At 42.7% G+C, this 19,417-nt stretch overlaps 1 protein-coding gene across 8 annotated transcripts in view; it reads right to left on the reverse strand.

The window, feature by feature from the left end:
- The window catches only part of EPS8 (EGFR pathway substrate 8, signaling adaptor), a 125,694-nt gene extending 112,979 nt beyond the window's left edge, over positions 1–12,715 (reverse strand). For 2 of the 8 annotated variants that reach the window (XM_063155642.1, XM_063155636.1), the window contains exon 1: positions 12,048–12,715. The gene's annotated coding sequence lies outside the window, so the exon portion shown is untranslated. Of the gene's footprint in view, positions 1–7,460; positions 7,563–11,127; positions 11,175–11,497; positions 11,648–12,047 lie in introns of those variants that run through there. The other 6 variants (XM_063155645.1, XM_063155637.1, XM_063155643.1 and 3 more) reach the window with 6 other exon arrangements.
- Between the last annotated feature and the right edge of the window lie 6,702 nt (positions 12,716–19,417).

The following is a 19,417-nucleotide window of genomic DNA, read 5'->3' on the forward strand; positions in this document are numbered from 1 at the left end:
CATCCCAGAGTCTGTACAACACCAGTTCCATGCTCTAGGAGGCAGGAAGGCCACAAATCTCTCAAAAATCAAAGTGAACCTATACAAGAACATCCCCAGCACTCCCCACACAGGCTAACATGGCCTTAAACTCCTAAAAACTGTTGTGCAAACAAGTACCTCAGTCTGCCATGCGAGCAAAAAGTGATTACACAGACAAGCACACAGTGGCTCAGAAAGTGATGTGAGTTTACACAATTTATCCAGTGAAGCATGAAGGACAGAGGTAGAGACTCCAGCATCACCTGCTTTTAGCCTGTGAAGCTTTTGGGGAAAATGTGTGTGTATCTAGAGGAAGAAACCTGGATTGCATCTGCTACTTGCCAAAGTAGATATATATATATATATATAGGTATATCTAGCTATATATAGATACAAAGTGTGTATATATATATATATATATATTAAAAAACTATACATATATATATATACACAAAGTATATATACATATACACAAATATAAAAATTTATATATATATACATACATAAACAACAGCCTCCAGAGGGTTGCACCACGTTCTGGCATTCACATGACTACATTATTCACACCCAAAGAACCACTAAAAATTCACCAATGTACTTAGTGAAAAATGCCACTGTTTGCCAGGGGCAAGTAGTCTAAATTACTGTGTCTATTTTCCTCCAAGAGGAAAGCCAAGGAAACTTGATTAATATTTTTCTAGCAGAAATAGAAGGGCAGAAACCCTCCTCCTTCGTGCACTCTAGAGGTCAAACTAGATGATGTAATGATCTCTTGTGGTTTTCAACAGGTTTTATAGATTATCTGACTTAAAAATAGACACAATGCTTAATTAATAACATTCTCCTGAAACTGAGTGCATGGTAGAACAAGCCTCCAGTCATTGGCTAACGTCTGGAGGAACTAAGACTGTACAAGGATTTGTAATAAACCAAAAGAGAAAACCCTAGGCAGATACTCCAAAATTGAATACTGCTGACTCTCTCCACCTGAAAAGCAGATGATATATGCTACCTTCTGCACTGCCTGCTTTAGCTAGGTGCAGATTTCCATAAAATAATGCAAATGCAGGATGTGTCTGTAGTGCAGAACCTTACTCAGGTTTGGGCAACACCACAGCAGCAAGGACGTCCATCCTCAGCCAGGAGGCACAAAAACCACCATGTCCCGTGTAACTGGAGAGACTGTTTGTGGCTCAGTGGAATTGTTCCTTGTCACCTGCAACCCAGCTCAGCAAACCTCTCACCGACCTGCATGTGAAGTGCCTGGAAGTCCACTGGGTATCACTTAATCCCACGAGCCACTGGGTACACCAACAATGGGAATCAGATTACTTTGCTCACAAGTTTTGACAACAGCAATTTCATTCTATTTATTATGATAATTCATAAAGCACCACCAAATGCAGTGCAGGATCTCTTATGAAAATAATTACAGGCCAGTAATGCAGGATCTTGTGGAAGCACACCATTAATTCCTTGACAGTTAGGGAACAAGCCAAAGACTTTGTGCAAATGAAGGATTAGCAAGGTCTCAACACACACATTTCCTTGCACTTAAAACGTGCAGGGAGCAGACCTTATTAAATCAGCATTTCATATGATGCTTTAAAACTATAGCCCCCGAGGCAGATTTTTTTTGTACTCCAAAAGACAGTTATCATACTCTGTGTTACAGTCTGGGGTAACAGAAAAACAAATTCCTATCTAACTGTTCTACCTCTGTATACATAAAAGCATAAAATAGTTGCTCTTTCCCACAGCTGTCAAAAATCCCCAGACTTTCACACACAATGAGGTGTCACCAGTCTCTCACAAAGAAAGAACAGTTCTAATACAATGCTATGAATTGTCTTCCACTTGGCTACTGAAAATATTTTGAGCAGTAACCTTTTCTGAACCTACCATTCAGCATTTTGGTTGTCTCCATATGTGCCTCAGGGCTATATTGTCTGCCTCTGTGTGTTTAAAGTGCTTCTATTTCTATGCAGAACAGCTTTGTGGTTGTACATTTTTATGGTAGTTTTTAAAGTAAGATTTGCCTAAAACTGGAGGAAAAAAAAAAAAAAAAAAACGAAGGGCTTGGGACTTTTCTTCTCAGTGTTTAATAATGTTCAAAGTTGTCTGAAAATTTGCTTACCTATAATAATAAAGGACTGAGTAAGCTCCCTGCTTTGCATCCTCTCTGTTTTCAAGGTCCTTGCAGGACAGCCACTATGAAATCATGACACCCATGATCCACATTTGTGTGATCCCTCTAACACATTAAATAAGTCAGGTCTTCATAGGTAGAACTGATCCAGAAGCTGCTAGGGAACATCCCTTACAAGTAAAACCAGCATTTTACTAAATATTAAAATATTATTAGAGACAGATTACTTGCTATTGGTAGTTTGACAGCCCAACTTAACAAATTAGAACCCCCTAAACCCCACCAGAAATACCTGCCAGTGTTCAAACCAAGACCTCATAACAAACAATTAAGAATGCTGAGAGAACTTGCAAAAGATGTTGTATTCTTCCAAACTTCTCCATCTTATCTCGAATGTTTACAGAATAAAGAACAGACACTTTCTTCAAGCCACAGTTTTTATCAATCCTCTCCAATATTCAGGCAGCACAATATTCTTCTTTTAACGCAACCAAGTAACCCCCTCTGAACCTCAGGAGATGTTTGCAAAATAATTGTTCTCCCTCACTGCTCCTTTGTTATTACTTTATTTTTTCCACACTCTTGTTACTTCAGGCAGAAATAACTTAGAGATATTATCATCAATTTACCAAAACAGAATTCTCCTGAATTAATTTTCTCTTAAGTTAGACTTTCACAATTAAATTGTACATTGGAGCTAAATCTAATGATTTCCAACCTGGCTGAAACTGATTGGCTCACTAAGTCTACAGTTTAATTCTTCCCCCCTCTCATTTTGCTAACTAGAAGAGAAATGAATCTACCTTCAAGCCTGTTGGAATCAATCTTCCTTTCTCTTTCTCACAATTTATAAGCCAGAGGCTTAAAAAGTGTTCATATCCGCTTTTAACAAGCTGGTTATGTGAGATAAGCACAAGAACATTAATAAAAATAACTCAGCTTTAAGTCATGGACGTTTTACAAAAGTAGACCTCAAAAAAGAATAAATTGCAAAGGCTAATTGTGATTTATACCATGTTACTTTTCCTATACTACCCATTATCAATCATATCTAAAAGATCCCTTCTTTTATATGCCAGAGTCATAAATGCAAATGCTGCCAGCTCACTGCTAACCAGGGACACACTGCACAGCACAGACAACCCCCAATTAGTCCTGGCACCTCTAAACATACTGCAGAATAGGGTTTATTTTTTCCAGTTATGGACTTTTACTTCTTTATTAAAATTATTTTATTTAAGTCCTCCAAAGGTTTCAGAGCTGTCCCACACACTGTATTTCAGTATGGTGCACACCATCACCTTCTCCCCATCCTCAGTGTCTCCTGAGTTCACAAAAACTCTATTTAGGCAACAGCAACACAACCACTGGCACTGAAACTTTTATTACTTCAGTTACAACAAAGCAGCTGGTGGTAGTAATAACACTACTTAGCATTTATATGCTGCTTTATATCTTCAAAAGCCTGTATAAATATTTGTTAATTAAGCCTCACAAAACTCCTGAGAGTCAGATATGTCCTTTGTTTATAAATAGGAAAACTGAGACAGAGACAAAACAGCTGTTCCAAAATTGAGATTTTTAGATTATTTTAAAAAAAGGGAATGGAGATGTCTGGACAATAACTTTCAGAGTTATAAAAGGACGGCTTAAAATACTCAAAGAACCCACTGGAACATAAACTCTCATGCTCTAAGCATCCACCTCCTCCAAAAAAAAATAATCAGTGCTGTCCCTGGGAAGACACATCTCCCTGCTGCCAGCTGTCCTAAGCCACTTGCATGCCAACATTCATATAAAAAGTGAGAAAAACTGTAAAATTTGAAGTAGAACTCATTCCACCACACATCCAAGGCACTTCTGAGAACATCTTAATGTCATATTCAGTAAGACCCTTTACTGAAGAGACTTTTTGGATGTGTATTAGACACCTCACTCACACAGGGAAAACAAACGCCTACACACACTCCAACGCCTCCCTGCAAGGTCTGGAGTTGTAGAACTGCGTGATGAGAGCTTAAAATTACTGCCTTGACAAAGCACACACATTGTAGGGAAGGCATGACTTAACCCACAAAGACTTGACTATCCCTACAATTTCACACACCACATTTCCCACTGAGAACATGGATCTGAAATGCTTTAGAGAAGACTTTGGAATAAAGGACACAAAAGGAGAGAAAGCGTTGGGGTTTGAGTATGAAAAAGCTTTACTGCAGGAAGTGTCACGAAGCTGAACACGTGCAATTAAAGAGTGATGTAAAACAAAAAGGGAAAATAGGGGTTAAATAAAGAAATAGAAGAGGAAAAAAAAAATAAAGAACAGGAGAGTTAAAGTTATATCAAGACCCAACAGTAGGATATGGAAGATGGTGGAGAAACGTGGCTGAGGCAAGCAGAGAGGGAAGGAAAACCTCAGAGGAAGGGACACTGTGACTGCAATGCAGAAGCTGTGCCTGTTTCTTGGCAGGGCCAGGACATTTGTCACCCTGGGGTGACTTACCTAAGAGACACCAAGGTACAAAGTCCAGATTCCCCACAATGTCCTGCCCCTCTCTGTGTGAGATAGCACCGAGAGGCTAATTACCAGTTAGCCCAGATTTATGGGCCTTAACGAAGTTTGCTGCTAAAAGAGAAACAGATCCCATCCTCCAGCTCCCAGCCCTCTGCCCTGGACAAGGCTTCATCCCTGAGCACTGGAAGAGAAGGAAACAGAAAGTTGAAACATTACACTGAGGGCTGCGAGAGCACAGGAAGAATTGCAAAGCAATAAATAATGCTGGAAGTGGAGCAGAGAATAAATAATTCCACTTTGGGAAAAGCGAGTCTGAGATGAGATTGAAGGGAAAGAAGAAAACACATGTATTTCATATGCAGCCTGTTCTGAATGTGAAACACAGATGTATATTTTTATCTCCAGCTGAAGGCAGTACAATGCACTCATTGCCTTCTCAAGACATGTTGTGCAAAGCTGAAAATTACATTAGAGGCACAAGAATAAATAGTTGACTTTTCCACGCCATTTTTTAAATGGCACAGGAGATCATCAAGCTAAATTTTATTGCCACATGATAACACAAACTCCTCCCAATATAACTCAATTTCCTTGCATTATCCTTGCCAGATCATTGAGTTCTCCATGTATCTGAGTGCATAAGACAATGTACAAGACGAATGTCTCACTCCTTCTACAAAGGTCTCACATTCACAGGCTCTGAGTAATAGAACAGCTCATTCAGAAATATTTTTATGAGGTACACTGGGATTCTCATAGGCATTGAATGCTTAAGAGAATCCCTGCATTAACCAGATACCTAGCACCCAGAAACACCATGTGTCCTCCTAATCTCTTATGGAGTAGGGAACAAAAAGCTTTCTTCAGGCTAATTACTTCAAATTATATTTTACACTGGAAACAAAGAGATCTTTGTCTCAGGAAATAGAGAAGACTACACCTCAGACACACTGTGGAAACAAATAAAAAGATCAGCGGCCTCGGAAGAAGGAAGAGTACCTTAGAAGGAAGAGCAAAGTCCTCAGTTTTCATGAAAGGAGCATTCAGAGGGATGAATTGAGTGCTCTCAACCACCCCAGACTGCAAGAACGTGCTCATTAACCAAAGTTCACATTTCAGGTGAAAGACAATTCACTAGGACCTTAAACGGAACAAAACAGAGCAAGATCAAAGTCTACCTAAAGGCAAAACATTGACAAAATTGGGATAATCTTGTATCTCACCAGGTATCTGCAAGTATTGAGGAGCAGACGAACTTCTGTGAGCTCAGGTATTTCTCATGTGTTTTAGAACAAGTCGATGCAGCTGTTTTGGGGAGGGGGTGTTAAAAATCATTCGCTAATGGGTGTGGGTTTATCTAATGGACAGCAAGCAGGTGCTGCTAACACCTCACTTCCAGCTCCTCTTTGCAATTGAGACAATTTCTGGAGGGCGAGGAGAAGGCAGAGCTGATGGGAGAAGCAGCAATCCCAGCGCCTGATTTTCTACTTGGTCAAATCTTTTAAAAAGCTTTTACCTGCAGAAGCAGAAATCAAAGCAATAAATACAAATCCGCCAGGAGTCACTTCTTTATTTTCCAGTCATAAACATTGCTGAGCTAGATATAAGAAGAGAAACACCTGTAGTACATTTAGTCTGAGGCAGCTACAGCAAACTCCGGCCCCAAGAACCAGCTCTGGCAGTTTCCCAATCAACCCAGCTGAACGCAGCTCCCCTGCACTCATGGAAAGCTGGAAAGGAATCAGGTGTTCCCCATCTCCAGGGGTAATCTATAAAATCCAGAAAATCCATGGACTGTGAGATTATGGATTATTAAAAGACAAATCCTCTCTTTCGTGTAAACCCAACGCGTTCTTGAAAAGAAAACAAACAAAAAACCCCAAACAAAATCAATAATGAAACAAAACAACAAAAAGACCAAAAAACCCCAAACAACCACGTTATCTGTATGAAAACTTTTTTTAAGTTACTGGATATCCATAACACCTATCTTCACTCAACAGATACCATTCCTAAAATCATTAATTTCTATTAATTATTCTGTTGAAACACTCTAAGTTTTCACAGTATTCCAGGAGAATGGTTTAATAATTTTGTGTTTATACTGGTGCTTTTGGTATTCTTTTTTCCTCTGTAGCTTTACAGAGAAGCTAACAATTTCCATGGTTGGTCCAAGTGACAACAGGAGTGAGAACAAAGGCAAGTAGAATCCCCTGTCACACCACCACAGTAATGAAGACGCCTGTCATGCATCAGAAACCCACACAACAGAAAAATCCCACAGAAATGGACAACTTCATGGAAAAAAAAAAAACGCTAACTCTGCACCTTTGAGGCCAGAGACATCTGCTAACTTGGTTTGTTCAAGGTTGCTGGAGTCTATTCATCAAGAGACAAAGGTAATAAATGCAAAGAAAGTAATTTGTAATTTGCTATTTCCATGTCAGATCTTAACCCTGTGGAGATTCACAGCATGCCTAACTTTAATTACCGAGACAGTGGAAGGGAAGAAAGGACTGGAAGCGTTCAACTAGTAGCAATTCAAGGCCCTGGGTTGGCTAACATTTTAAAATGTTACTAAAAGTGACGTTACAATCAAAGCCATGTGTTAGTGATTGCAGGCTCACGGCCGCAGCTCAAAATGAAACAGATCTTAAAAAGCTAATGCTAACAACATTTCCATTTGTGATTCATTTCTCGTCCCCCAGTGTCAATCACACAAAATTAGGAGGGGAATAAAAAAAAAAAAGAAAGAAGAAAAGAGTCCTTCCTCACAAAACAGATGTGGAGTTGTTTCTTCCCACGCCATCATGGTCCTTTCCAAGCAGGCTGTGACTCTCCCAGAGTCAGTAGCTGTAAAAGACACCTTGTCTTAACAATCCCCTTCAGAGCACTGTTTTATAAACAGCTTTGCAAATGCTTTCTACACACACCCAAACCAGCGTGACTGATCTAGGTGAAACTTTCAATGACTTTACGCCTAAATTTCTCTACGGGCACAGCAGGGAGAAATGGTCACTCAGGACTGCACTAGCAGATGAAGTTCATGGCAAAACAAAAGTGCATCACCTAACTTGGAATTCAGGGCAGAAAACTGAAAATCCTAGGTTAAATCAGAAAATAAAGCTGTATAAGACAGAATGTCATTGTTTTGGATGAATAAACGGGCAGATGAATCAGAGTCCAACTCTAGAGTTAAAATAAAATGGCACCAGTTACACCCCCTCCCCAAAACCAGGAATTCTAGTTTCTTCCGGTCTGTAGCATTTAGTAATGGAAAAACTGGAGAACTAGCACTGAATACAAGAAATGAGCCTCTTATATACTGAATTTTCGCATTAAAAAATATACTTGAAATGGAGATACAAGGATCAGGCTGCACTGTAAGCAACTACTCCAAGGTGTTAAATGTCTTTTTTTTCTTGCCACCAGCCCCAGAGCAGAGAGAGGAGTCTGGAGGAGTCACAAAGGGCTTTCTTTTTCTGCCTGGCAGTCAAAATCTGTCTTTGAAAAAATATTTTGCATTGAGCAGTCATTCACTGCATGAGAAAAGATGCAGGAGCTGTAACCAGGAATGTAAGAGCAACAAGTGGTAGACACTGAAACCAAAGTTAGCAAGTGCTTTGTTGGTGCAATCTTTGTCATGGGGACTTCAAGTCTTCTCTCATCTCCCCACAGTAACTGAAGAATTCTTATATATTTAATCTATTCTGACCCTTGGGGCTTCAATTATTTGACTTCAGATGTTAGAATTTAATAAGCTGTCACCCACAGGGGAAAAAATGCAGTAGTTAATGTGACTGATTCACCATCTACAGCTGGACTATGGACAGAAAAAAATCAACTCTATTTCAAGAATTTAGTTGTCACCAAGTGGAAAACTTCAGTACTTTTTCCATCTGTGCATTTCACAGCAGAAGTAACTCCAGATTAATCCTGCCCTCTCCATTACTGCTGTATATAACTAGCACCTAATCATTGCTGGGTGTTGCGGCTCCTGGGGTGTTAGCTCCCTCCAAATAAATCTAATGGGACGCTTTTGTCTGCTTTCAAAATCACAGAATCACTCAGAAAGCAGCACTCAGAGCTGGGAGAAGGCATAACTCAACACCACAGCCTCCATGAGTGCGTGACAGCACAAGCCAGCTGGACAACTCAAATCCAAAAACCAAAACTCAAATCCAAACCCATTTCCACTTCCTTGGGCTCTCCAGAAAAAGCAGGGACAGCCAGAGCATGCTCCCGTGGAGCCTTGAGCACAGTATCTCCTTACCTGAGAGCTAATAATGCCTCACTCCCTGTGAACTGTGAATCAGGAGCAGATATGGGGCATCTCCCTCACACCTTGGAAACTCTGCTGGCTCTTTGCAACCCCCACCGCCCTCTCCCTTATCAGAACCGAGGAAACTCCTCAGAGACCTTAGCACAGAGCCCAAGACCCCTGTGCCTTTGATTCAGCCCTTGGGAGAAACAATTACCAACCCTGTATGAAGAATTACGAGCCACAAAAGTTTAAGTAGAATAACAGTGGATTTATCACAAAGTGAAAAATAATTTTTTTAGAGTTTTTAGAATGGGGGTTCAAGAGGCAAGATAGGCTGGACACACTTAGGTTCTTCTTTCTCTTTCTTCTTCTTGGCCTCCATCTTCAGCTGTGATGCTGGCACTTTTAGAGAACAGTAGAAGCTCACTGTCTAACATAGGCGACAGGTATTAGAAAGTAATTGTAAATATTGTACACAGAGTTTTTGGTATAAAAAGATAACACTGCCCTGGGGGCAGGGAGAATGCCTCTGACTGTCTTGCTGAGCAGACCTCAGCAAGACAGGAGAAAGAATTTTATAGATAAGAAGCAATAAACAACCTTGAGACCGAGAAATGAAGAGTTCTGACTCTTTCTTCGACCATCAAACTGAGAAAAGACTTTCTAACTTATCTCGGTCACTGTGAGCAGCTAGAGACCCCAAAACTCCCTGAGAGGGAATCACCAACTCACTGCAAGCCTGGCCCTGGAGAGGTTTCTCCTCCTCTCAGGGCAGGGCCTGCAGCGTTTCCATGGGTATTCCAGGGACAGGAGACCGGCCACACAGTGCTGATTAAGTATTTCCAGTTGCTAACAACAAAAAATGGTCATTTTGATGTTCTCCCATGCAAGCAACTTTTGTAGCTGACATATAGACATTGCACAATCACAAACGAGAAGGAAGGCAGTCAATAGGAAGGGAGGAGGACTCATTTTTGATGATGAAGGAGAGGAGTAATTAAAATATGATCTATGCTGGGAAGGCATGCGAGATCCATCACTTGGTTAATATTTCAGCAGACACAATGCAGAGGAGCAATACTTTTACCTTCAGCACTTCACCTCAAGTAAACAAAGCAGACTCCACCAAAGGTCACACCACTCCGGAGGGTTCAAGATTCACCAGCCAAGGCAAAGCACAATTTCTGAGTGGGAGGATTGCTTCTCAAACAACATCCTTAAGAAAAACCTGTTCCACCCTTTCTTCTACTGCCTGCTGCTAGCAAGCTTGAAATTATGCTTTAGTGGAAGCTGCAACATCATCTCGCTCTTCGTGGATACAATGCAGCCCTACTGAGATCACGGTGGGGGTCGGGAGCACCTTAAATTATTGCTCAAAATGCCCCTGCCCTGTTTCCAAGGTGTGCCCCGGTCACTGGCACGCTGGCAATGAGTGCGTGTCGCGGCCATGAGAGGGGCAGAAGGAGCAACGACAACAGGGAAAGTTACGGGAGAGAGCGAAAGGGCTGAACGGCGGGGAGGACACGAGGGACGGCAGGGGAGAGCACCGAACGAACGAGGGCATTCAACAGGATTATCCCACCCAAAGCTGCTCCGCGCCCGCTACCGAGACGGAAAAACCAGCTGAACCACCGCGGGGAAAAATACCCATGTAAGGGCTGAAAGGGGGAAAATACCCCAGTAAGGACTGAGAGGGGGGGAAAATACCCCAGTAAGGACTGAGAGGAAGGAAGAACACCCCAGTGAGGACTGAGACGCGAGTCACCTGGGAGAAGGTGAGGCAGGAGGAAGAGGAGGAGGGCACGGCTGGTGCCCCCGGCGGGGATGCCCAGCCCGGTGCGGGCAGGTGTGGCGGCACCGCAGCGGCAGCAGGAGAGAACACACACACCTACACACATATACACACACACACACACCTACACACATATACACACACACACACCGAGGGCTTCGCGGGTGCACAGCCAGGCTGGGAAAAGCTGCAGCACCGACCACCATCCCCGGGGGGACCTCTCAGCGCCCTGTCCGAGCGCAGGGCAGCGGGGACAGGCCGGGGCAGCGCCCCGCAATCCGCCCTGCTCCCGCTGCCCCGCCGGCTTCTCTGGGGTCGCGGAACAGCGCAAAGGGGGCTCGACACCAGGGGGAAACCCCAGCCCTCCCTGCCAGCCCCTTCCTTACCGTGCCCCGAGCGCTCCTGCCGGGCCGGGGGCGGCGGCGGCCGCGGGGCTGCGGGCGGGAGCGGGAGCTCCGCGCTGCCAACAAAGTGCGGGAGCGGGGCGGGCGGCGGAGCCGAGCGGAGCCGAGCTCCCTCTGCCGGGCACCCGCCCCGCCCCGGCCCCAGCTCCAACCCCAGCCCCAGCTCCGAGGCCGGGGCGGGCCCGCGGAGCTCCCGCAGCGGCGGAGCGGCCGCACGGAGCCGCCTCCTCGCCCCGCTCCCTGCGCGCCTCACGCCACGCAAAGGCGCTCGGAGCAGCGCCCCGTGGGAGTTTAAAGTCATCGTAAAAAAAATTTTTAAAAAATTAAATACAAGGCCACACACAAAACGTACCACAGCTCCAATGCAACATCCCTTCCCCGAAAGAGTAGGTGTAGCCAAAGCGCCTTTGGAACGAGCGGTCTACGAGAGCAAAAGTCTCCCCCCCGTCTTCGCTCGAAACGCCGGATGAAATCTCCCAGCTGTTTATGTTGTTATCATCTGGCACGGCGTTCCGCCCCGCTCGGACAGTTTACACGTGGCTCTGGCTCCCAGAGCAGGGGAATGGTCCCTATCGGATCGCCCGCAGGTAGCCAAAGTCCTCTCGGCTACACTGTTAGCACAGCCGGGATTGCTATAATGAGCCACTTCCCCTCCTCAAACCCGGCTGTTCCGCGAGAACCTGTTTTCTCTGATTTCTCTTTCAAATAAATGTTTGCCTTATGTGACTCCAGAGAAAAGCTAGAAAGCATAAAAATCTTTTGACAGCATCAGACATGAAAAAGAACCTCTGTGTAGTGTATAGGAGAGCTAATCTGAGTTTTGGGGTTCTGTTCCTGATATTTGAGGTTCTGTTCCTGATTTATGATAGGATTCAATCGCCAATACAGAGAGAATTACACACCTGCTTAATTGCGTTCCCGAGGCTCCTTCCAGGCTTCACCAAGATCCCGTAGGAAGATTAGAATCATATCTGGACCAAACAGCTAATTCCACCGAAACGCGGTTATCAAAATGGAGCAACAGGTCCTTTCTGCGACAAAGTTTCTGTGACTCCAGGCCGTCTCCAAAAAATCTGCAGGGGGAAAGTATAAACTAAGGAAAGAGCAGCTGCTTGCTGAAGTTTCCACTCAGTTCCAAGAAATGAGACTTGGCAGGTCCTCGCTTTTTATAACGCTCCGTGACTCATTCGCAGAAGCAGGTGAAGTCAGAGCCATCACTGCCAGAGTCCTGCCCCTGACGGCTCCTCCAGGGAACACACGGATTTTCCCGATTTTGAAAAAAAAAATATGAAATGGAGAGGGTGATATTGCTCAGCTACTGCTCGCAGCAGGTCTGGTTGCTGAATCTCTTCTCGAGTGGTGCTACTCCATCCTTGACCTGGTGCTTGCCGGCAAATCTTCCTGAATGAAGGTTTGAATTCTAGAGAGGGAGTTGTTTTGGCAGGTTCGGGCTGAAGGCAGGAGCGGCAGCAGGCGAGAAGCTCTCTGTGGGCTCCTGAGAACCAGGCAGGAGAGAGAAACCCGAGCCTGCAGATCGGGCTGGGAGAGGTGGGGCCTCACTCCACAATTGCTTAGGAGTTCACCTTAACCCCGCTTAAAAGGGAAAAAAAAAAAAAAAAAAAAAAAAAAAAAAAAAGAGAGAGAGAGAGTGAGAAAGAAAGAAAAGCAGTCCAGCCAACTTCCCCCTCCTGGCTCAGAGTCCCTTGTCCCTTGTCGTGCTGCATCTTCTACCAGCTCTGCCTTTGCTGTTTTCTGGTCCAGAAAGTCCTCCACAGAAAGAGAAAAGTACAAAAAAAAAAAAAAAAAAAAGTGAAATAAATCCACTTCTGAGTACCCAAACAAGCACTGAAAGGTGCAGATACCATACGGTTCCCTAGCTGGTTTCCAACAAACCTTCAAATCTTAAAGGATCTGATTATGGAGAGGCTACCTAGGCAATTCCTGTGAATGAAACTTACAGGAACGGTGACATTTCCAAACTGTGCCAGATGCCATACACACACTCCCTAGGTAAATAATAACAGTAATTGATACTTAAAAGCGCTTACCCCATGAGAGGTAGAAAGAAATTCGAGAGATTCTCTTAAATAAAAGGTTGGGGACGGCTTCAGTCCTTGGCAGCCATACACAGTGCCTCTCTTCCCCCTTTTTCCTGGATAGAAGCCCAAGCCCACCCCCTGCTCCAATTCCCCTTAACAAAGGACAGAACACAAATGCAGAAGACCATTGTGGGCTGATAATTTTGTTTGGTTTCACTTGGAAAGAAAACATTTTAAAGGAACAGAGAACATAAAGAGGAAAGGAAGTGGGATGCGAGAATGAGGGAAGGGAAACCAGAAGGATAAACGGGAGAAGAAAAAATTCTATGACTATTCTTTGAGATGTGTACAGTAGGTATGGGCATTTATAGAATTATTTCACATGAGTATGAAGTTAATATTTCTGCAGAGAGGAAGCCAGAGCATCGTAACACAGGGGACAAAGAAGGCATTTCCAACGTTTTTCTGCTTGGGGAAAAGACAAAACACACCAAAGAATTTCCTCCTGATTTTCTGGGCTGGGAACCTGCAGGATGCTGGAGGTTCCGCTCTCATTGGAAACAGACATCGCTGTATCCATAGGGTTTTCAGAAGAAAAAAATATACAAAGCAAGCCTGAGTCTTCTATTGATTTTAAGGCACATGCAGCTCAGTGAGAAACGGCAGAATTGTTCCTGATTTAGGTCATAAAAATGCAAGATAAACCCAGAAGAATCCACAGCAAACTAGAGAAACAAGAGACTGGCTTTTCGTCCATGTTACTCCATTCTTTATGCTATATAAAAAAAAAAAAAAATTACAAGTACAGAAAATATCTATTTTCTGCTTTAAAAAAATTATTTATTTGCTGCTTAAAAATTACATAATATATTTTGCATCATGGCTAAACATGTTACTATCTATAAAACTATGCAGGTAAGAGGATTTGAAGAGCAGCCATAGAGGTTCTTCTAGTCCCAAAGTAATTTGCAGTTTGGTTGGGAGTTTCTTTTGGGTAGGTCTGGTTTTAAAGTATTCTGCTTAAATATGTCATTCTTTGTGCCATAAATATATGTGTACATTTATATATGTGTACACATATCTTTATGTGTACATGTATATATATGTACACATATATATGTGTACACACATAAATACATGTGTACGTGTATTTAGACCATTTATGGAAGACACTAAGTGAATGTGATTAATTGTTCTAAATTCAGATCTACTATTTATCTATTAATAACATAATGACCTCAAAATTTGTGAGGTCTAAACATGTTTAGGACATTCTATACACTTCTACATTAACTAAGAAGCTGGGGTCTGCTACTCAAAAAATTACCTTTGGATAAATTTTCTAATGTGTTTGGGTTCATCCCCCTGCCCAGAAGAAGGGGGAAAAAAAAGGAATATAAAAGGATTATTTAAAGACCTCTTCTCTCCTCATTAGTTGATTCCTTTATTGAAAAGTTTGTGATTAGTTGATTAATATGACATTACAGACCCTACTTGCAGTTTCTTGCAGAATCTCCTTTCTAAGGAAGGTTGGTTCAGGCAAAAAAAGCAGACCAGAGAGCTACCCACAATCCAAATGTGAAAAAGAAGGAGGAACTCAGTGTGTCTGAAATCCTCACAGAAACTGAACTTCAGACTCAGTTCTGAACCAGAGGGAAAATGTCTGGACTGCTCCTGGCTGACTCATACACTCTATCCCAGCTACAGAGCCAAAGAATTCCCAGAAGTCTCATTTCCATGTAAGAAATTACTCTTGAGAAGAGCTCAGGGATATGGCAGGGAATGGATGAGGTGAGAGTGAGGTGTCTGTCATGGCATGGAACTCCATGGAGGCTCCCAGTGACTGTGACAGGTAAAACTGCCTCCAAGAGCTGTCATGAGTCACTTTGCCCAAGTTATGATGAGACACCACTCTGTAGAGCAGAAAAGTTTGGTGTTGTTACAGAAAGAAAGCACTCAGCTCTTTGTTCATGATCCTTATGGTGCCTGCATTCCCAAGTCAGGGAACATGAAGTTACATCTCCTGGGTGTTCTGCTCTCTGTTTAATGTTATTTGGAGTTTGCATCAGTAAATGCACACCTTCCATATTTGTCCCTTAGTCTAGCTGCTAGGGCTTTACAGATTTTTATTCCTTGTTCCTAATTATTGTTACAGCCATGAGGGAGATTATTTGACTGAGCTGACTGAGATAAATGAACCAACTCTTCATCCTGAGCACAAAACTCTCCAGCCTGAAGCTGCCTCCTCTGATGAGTTAAAAACTTCCCATCCAGCTGTTCCCACTACTAATGCATCAATTACAAACCATGTAATTTATGACTAGGGCTGAGGCTGAATGTGTGATGATAAAGAGCCTTGCAGTAAGACAAGGGCTCCGTGATGTTATGAATTCTCTGGCAGTTCTCTCTGCACCATCCTGGGAGGATTGCAATCAGCCAGTGAAGTAAAGCAGAGGACCTTTCTCCCTCTGGAGCCATGGGGAGTGCTGCCATTTATTTCAGAAGGATTAGAATCAGCCCCAAACCCTTAATTTGTGCATTACTTAATCTCTGCACTGAGAGCTGGTTGGCTGACACTTGGATTGAAAGTCAAAGACTCCTTAAAGAAACTGGAGGTGCAAGAAACCTTTGCAATAATTTGGGCAAAGCTCAGCACGTTTGTGATTGCCAGAGTTTGATCTGTCGCCTCTCAAGAGCTTCACTGTGTTTGATGAATGAGACTCTAATTGAATTCATGCAAATAAATTGCAGGTTACAAAGCAAACTGAAATGTTCTTACACATTTTGATGCTTCCATGTTCCTATCTTACAGAGACAGAAAAGAAACAAGACATCAGTCATTTTATCTCCAAGCTCTGCTTTGTACAGGGAAGCATGACAGGTGTGTTTTATTGCAATTGGATGTTTATTGACAGAGAGCTAGAGTATTAAACCTTAGATATTTCTTTTTCCTTGTATTTCATATTCATAAGAAAAGAAAGAGGGCAGGCACAATATATATATATATAACTACTAGAAACAAAATAATTTCTTTTGCTAGAATTTATAGAAATTTTCTAGTTTTTAGTTTCTCTTCTAGGGTTTTGAACTCTGCTTCTGTGTTGGAGGGAGAACAGTCTTAACCATGTGGCTCATCCCAAAGCCTTCAGAGTTCTTGAGTCAAGCATTTAATATCAATACATTTCTTTACTAATCATGAAGTGTTGATGAAAAATACACTGACATTTTTATTTGGATTTGGGGTTCACAGATTTCATGTTTCCTAGCAGAAATGTCTGAGGGTCTTTCTTCTTGTAACAAATGACAAGGATTTGAGGCATTCACAAGACAAAGTTAATCTTCTGAGAAACATCAAATATTATAATTAAATCGTTAGATTGAATAGAATTACTTTGTAAACTTTTTTTTTAAATTGTTAATTGTGCTGAACTTTTATTTTGCAAATAGTCATCCTGGTTCCTGTTTTTAAAGACAAAAGAGACTTGTTCAACTGTCCAAACTGATCAGAGAATATGCTGGTCACCTGAAATCCTGCATTTGTATACACTTGCTTAGTTCTGATTGAATAATTATTTCATTAGCTGAAGGCGCTAATTTATAATGCTGATATCGATTTTTTGGTTACATAGTTCTTGCCACAGACCTCAGAATATCAATTTTTTTGTTACATAGTTCTTGCTACAGACCTCACAAACTCCATCACACTCAACCAGCTTTTTCTTTCTTACAGAAGGCACCCATGAGATAGATTAATTTCCATCCAGTTTTCAGATAAAAATCTGTAATGCCCAAGTTCCTAATTGTTTCAGCCTGTGACAGATGTGGCAGGTCTACGCCTGCATGACTTCATTTTGCCTTAAGGCACCCCAATCCCTGTGGTAATATCAGCATTTGAAACACACATGCTACCAAATCAAAAGGGCCTTCCCCGAGCTTGTTACAAGCTAACAATAATTAAAAGGGAGATTAAACTCTGTGGTTGTTGTGATCATTAGTCAGCCAGGGATGGGTTTCATACTGAGGTGATCACAACTATTTGTTCAACTCAGAGATTTTGAGGCAAGAAGTTGCCTAGCACAGCACACCTTCTGCTTTTTTGAACAGAAATGGAAAGGGGAATGGAAAAGTACTTGGGAAAACTCCTGTCTGGAGGTCACTGCCTTTTAGCAGAGTTGGATGATTGAGAGGTCTTTGAGAGCACTGTGCTTTAAGGGCTATCCCACCATCAGCCCGTTTAGCTGAACTTAATTTTCCCTTAATTCTAGAGCTGAGCAAAATCACATGGCAGAATCATATGTTACAGCCATATGGCATAGTGATTTTTACACGGATAGCAGCAACAGGCTGAGACTCTGTGTATTCTGACATATTTATAGCCCTGCTGTAATGATGCAGGAGGACAGCAGTGGCCTCCAGAGCAGTCCAGTGAAGTACAGGCACAGAGTGGTACTAAAGATTTCAGGGTGATAAACCATTCACCCAGTGAACGAGCCAGGCAGAGTTTATTTTATATTAATTAGTTAATTTGGAGTGTGAATATTTGTGTATTGTCACTGTACTACAACTAATTAACTGCGTGTTGTGTATTAGTTAACATGTTAAGATTTTAATTAGATAAAAAAAATTTCTTGGCTTGTATGTTCCTCCTTCTCCAACAACAAGGTTTTGCACATAAATCTCTCTCCATCAGTCCTTCATGTTCTTCCTTTCCTTTAGAGTGTGATGCCCCAAAACCTGACACAGTAATGGGCCCAAATAATTTTTGTCCTGTCTAGGGGCAGCAAGAGGCCATTTGACCCACAAAGATCAAGTGTGATCAAGATCAAGATCCCCACAAGATCAAAGGTCTTGTGTTCCTCAAGACAGCCCCTGCCCTCGCTGTGCCATCACTGGCACACTGTGCACATGAGAGCTCAGCTCCCCTCCATTCCCCTGTGAATCCAGGGAGCACCAGCCCTTCTCCTTCCCTCCATGACCCTACACACAAGAGGGTGATGAGGGGAAGGGGCACCAGGTGGGAAAAGCCCCCATGTCACATTGCAGGTGACAGGCACGTCAGCAGAATGGGTCCCATGGAGCATCTCCTGTGTCCTGCTCCATCAGATGCTCCATCAGTGCCTCTGCTCCCAACCATGGAAAACTGGAGAAACCTGATCTGCCCTCCCCTCCTGACCCCTGCCAGGGGTGCTTTTCAATGAGCTGAAGGAAGAAATTGAGCTTACACACAATGATAGTCACCCTGTTTGCTTACAGAAACATTTTCCCACACCTTCTGTGGATTCAGTTTTAATAAGGGGGAGTTTCTCAAGGCTGGGACTTGTCCTCAGGCATATATAGGTGTCCAGTGCCTAGCACAGCCAGGGCTCTGTGCTGAGAAAAGCCTGTGTATCCTACCAAACCAGGCAAAACTGTGACAAAAATAATGTTAGTCCTTCCTCTTTACATAAGCACGTGTAGCCATATTTCTCTTCACAGAGGAATGCAAGGCACATCTTCCCAAGAATATTTCTCCGTTTCACATTCTCTGAACCTCAGAGAAAGGAAAAACAATTCTTATCTTATTTGCTGTGCTTGTGTTTGTGCAAAAGCAGAATGCAATATGGAGATTGTTTACCCAGAGTGATGGGGTTTTGTTTCCTTGGCCTGTCAGGGCCAAGTGTGTGCGTGTGTGTCAGAACTGTCAGTGGACAGTCATGAGATTCAGGCAGTTGAGTGCTTGGCAGATTCAGTTTAGATGTAATGTAATAGAATATAGAATAATACAGTATAATAAAGTAATTAATTAGCCTTCTGATAAGATGGAGTCGGATGCATCGTTCTCTCCCCTCGTCAGGGCTGCCTGTAAATACTATAAGCAAGTGCTTGGCCAGGAGAAGAATTTCTTCTTCCTTTGGAGTGGTGTCAGCCAGCAGAATTCACCCCTCCAAAGAGCACCCGGACTGCTGTTGAATTTCAAAGAGGGGGCTTGAATGGTCTCGATCAGGCGGTGCTTGTGGCTGGTGCAGCTGTATGGAGACAAAAGGAAAAACTGAGAAGGACTGAAACTCGTATAGAATGACACGGATGATTGAACCCCCAGAATGAACAAGCTGAGCACTGGGAAGCCACTCATGATGCAGATATTTCTGGACTGTAAGAAAAGCAGGAAGAGAAGGAATCGCCAAGTAAAATAAACAAACTAACAGTTACTGGAAATAACAGAATAGATAATCTGGAAAATTCCCTGGGAGGAC

Source organism: Melospiza melodia, chromosome 4 (assembly GCF_035770615.1).
Source record: "Melospiza melodia melodia isolate bMelMel2 chromosome 4, bMelMel2.pri, whole genome shotgun sequence".
NCBI lineage: Eukaryota > Metazoa > Chordata > Aves > Passeriformes > Passerellidae > Melospiza > Melospiza melodia.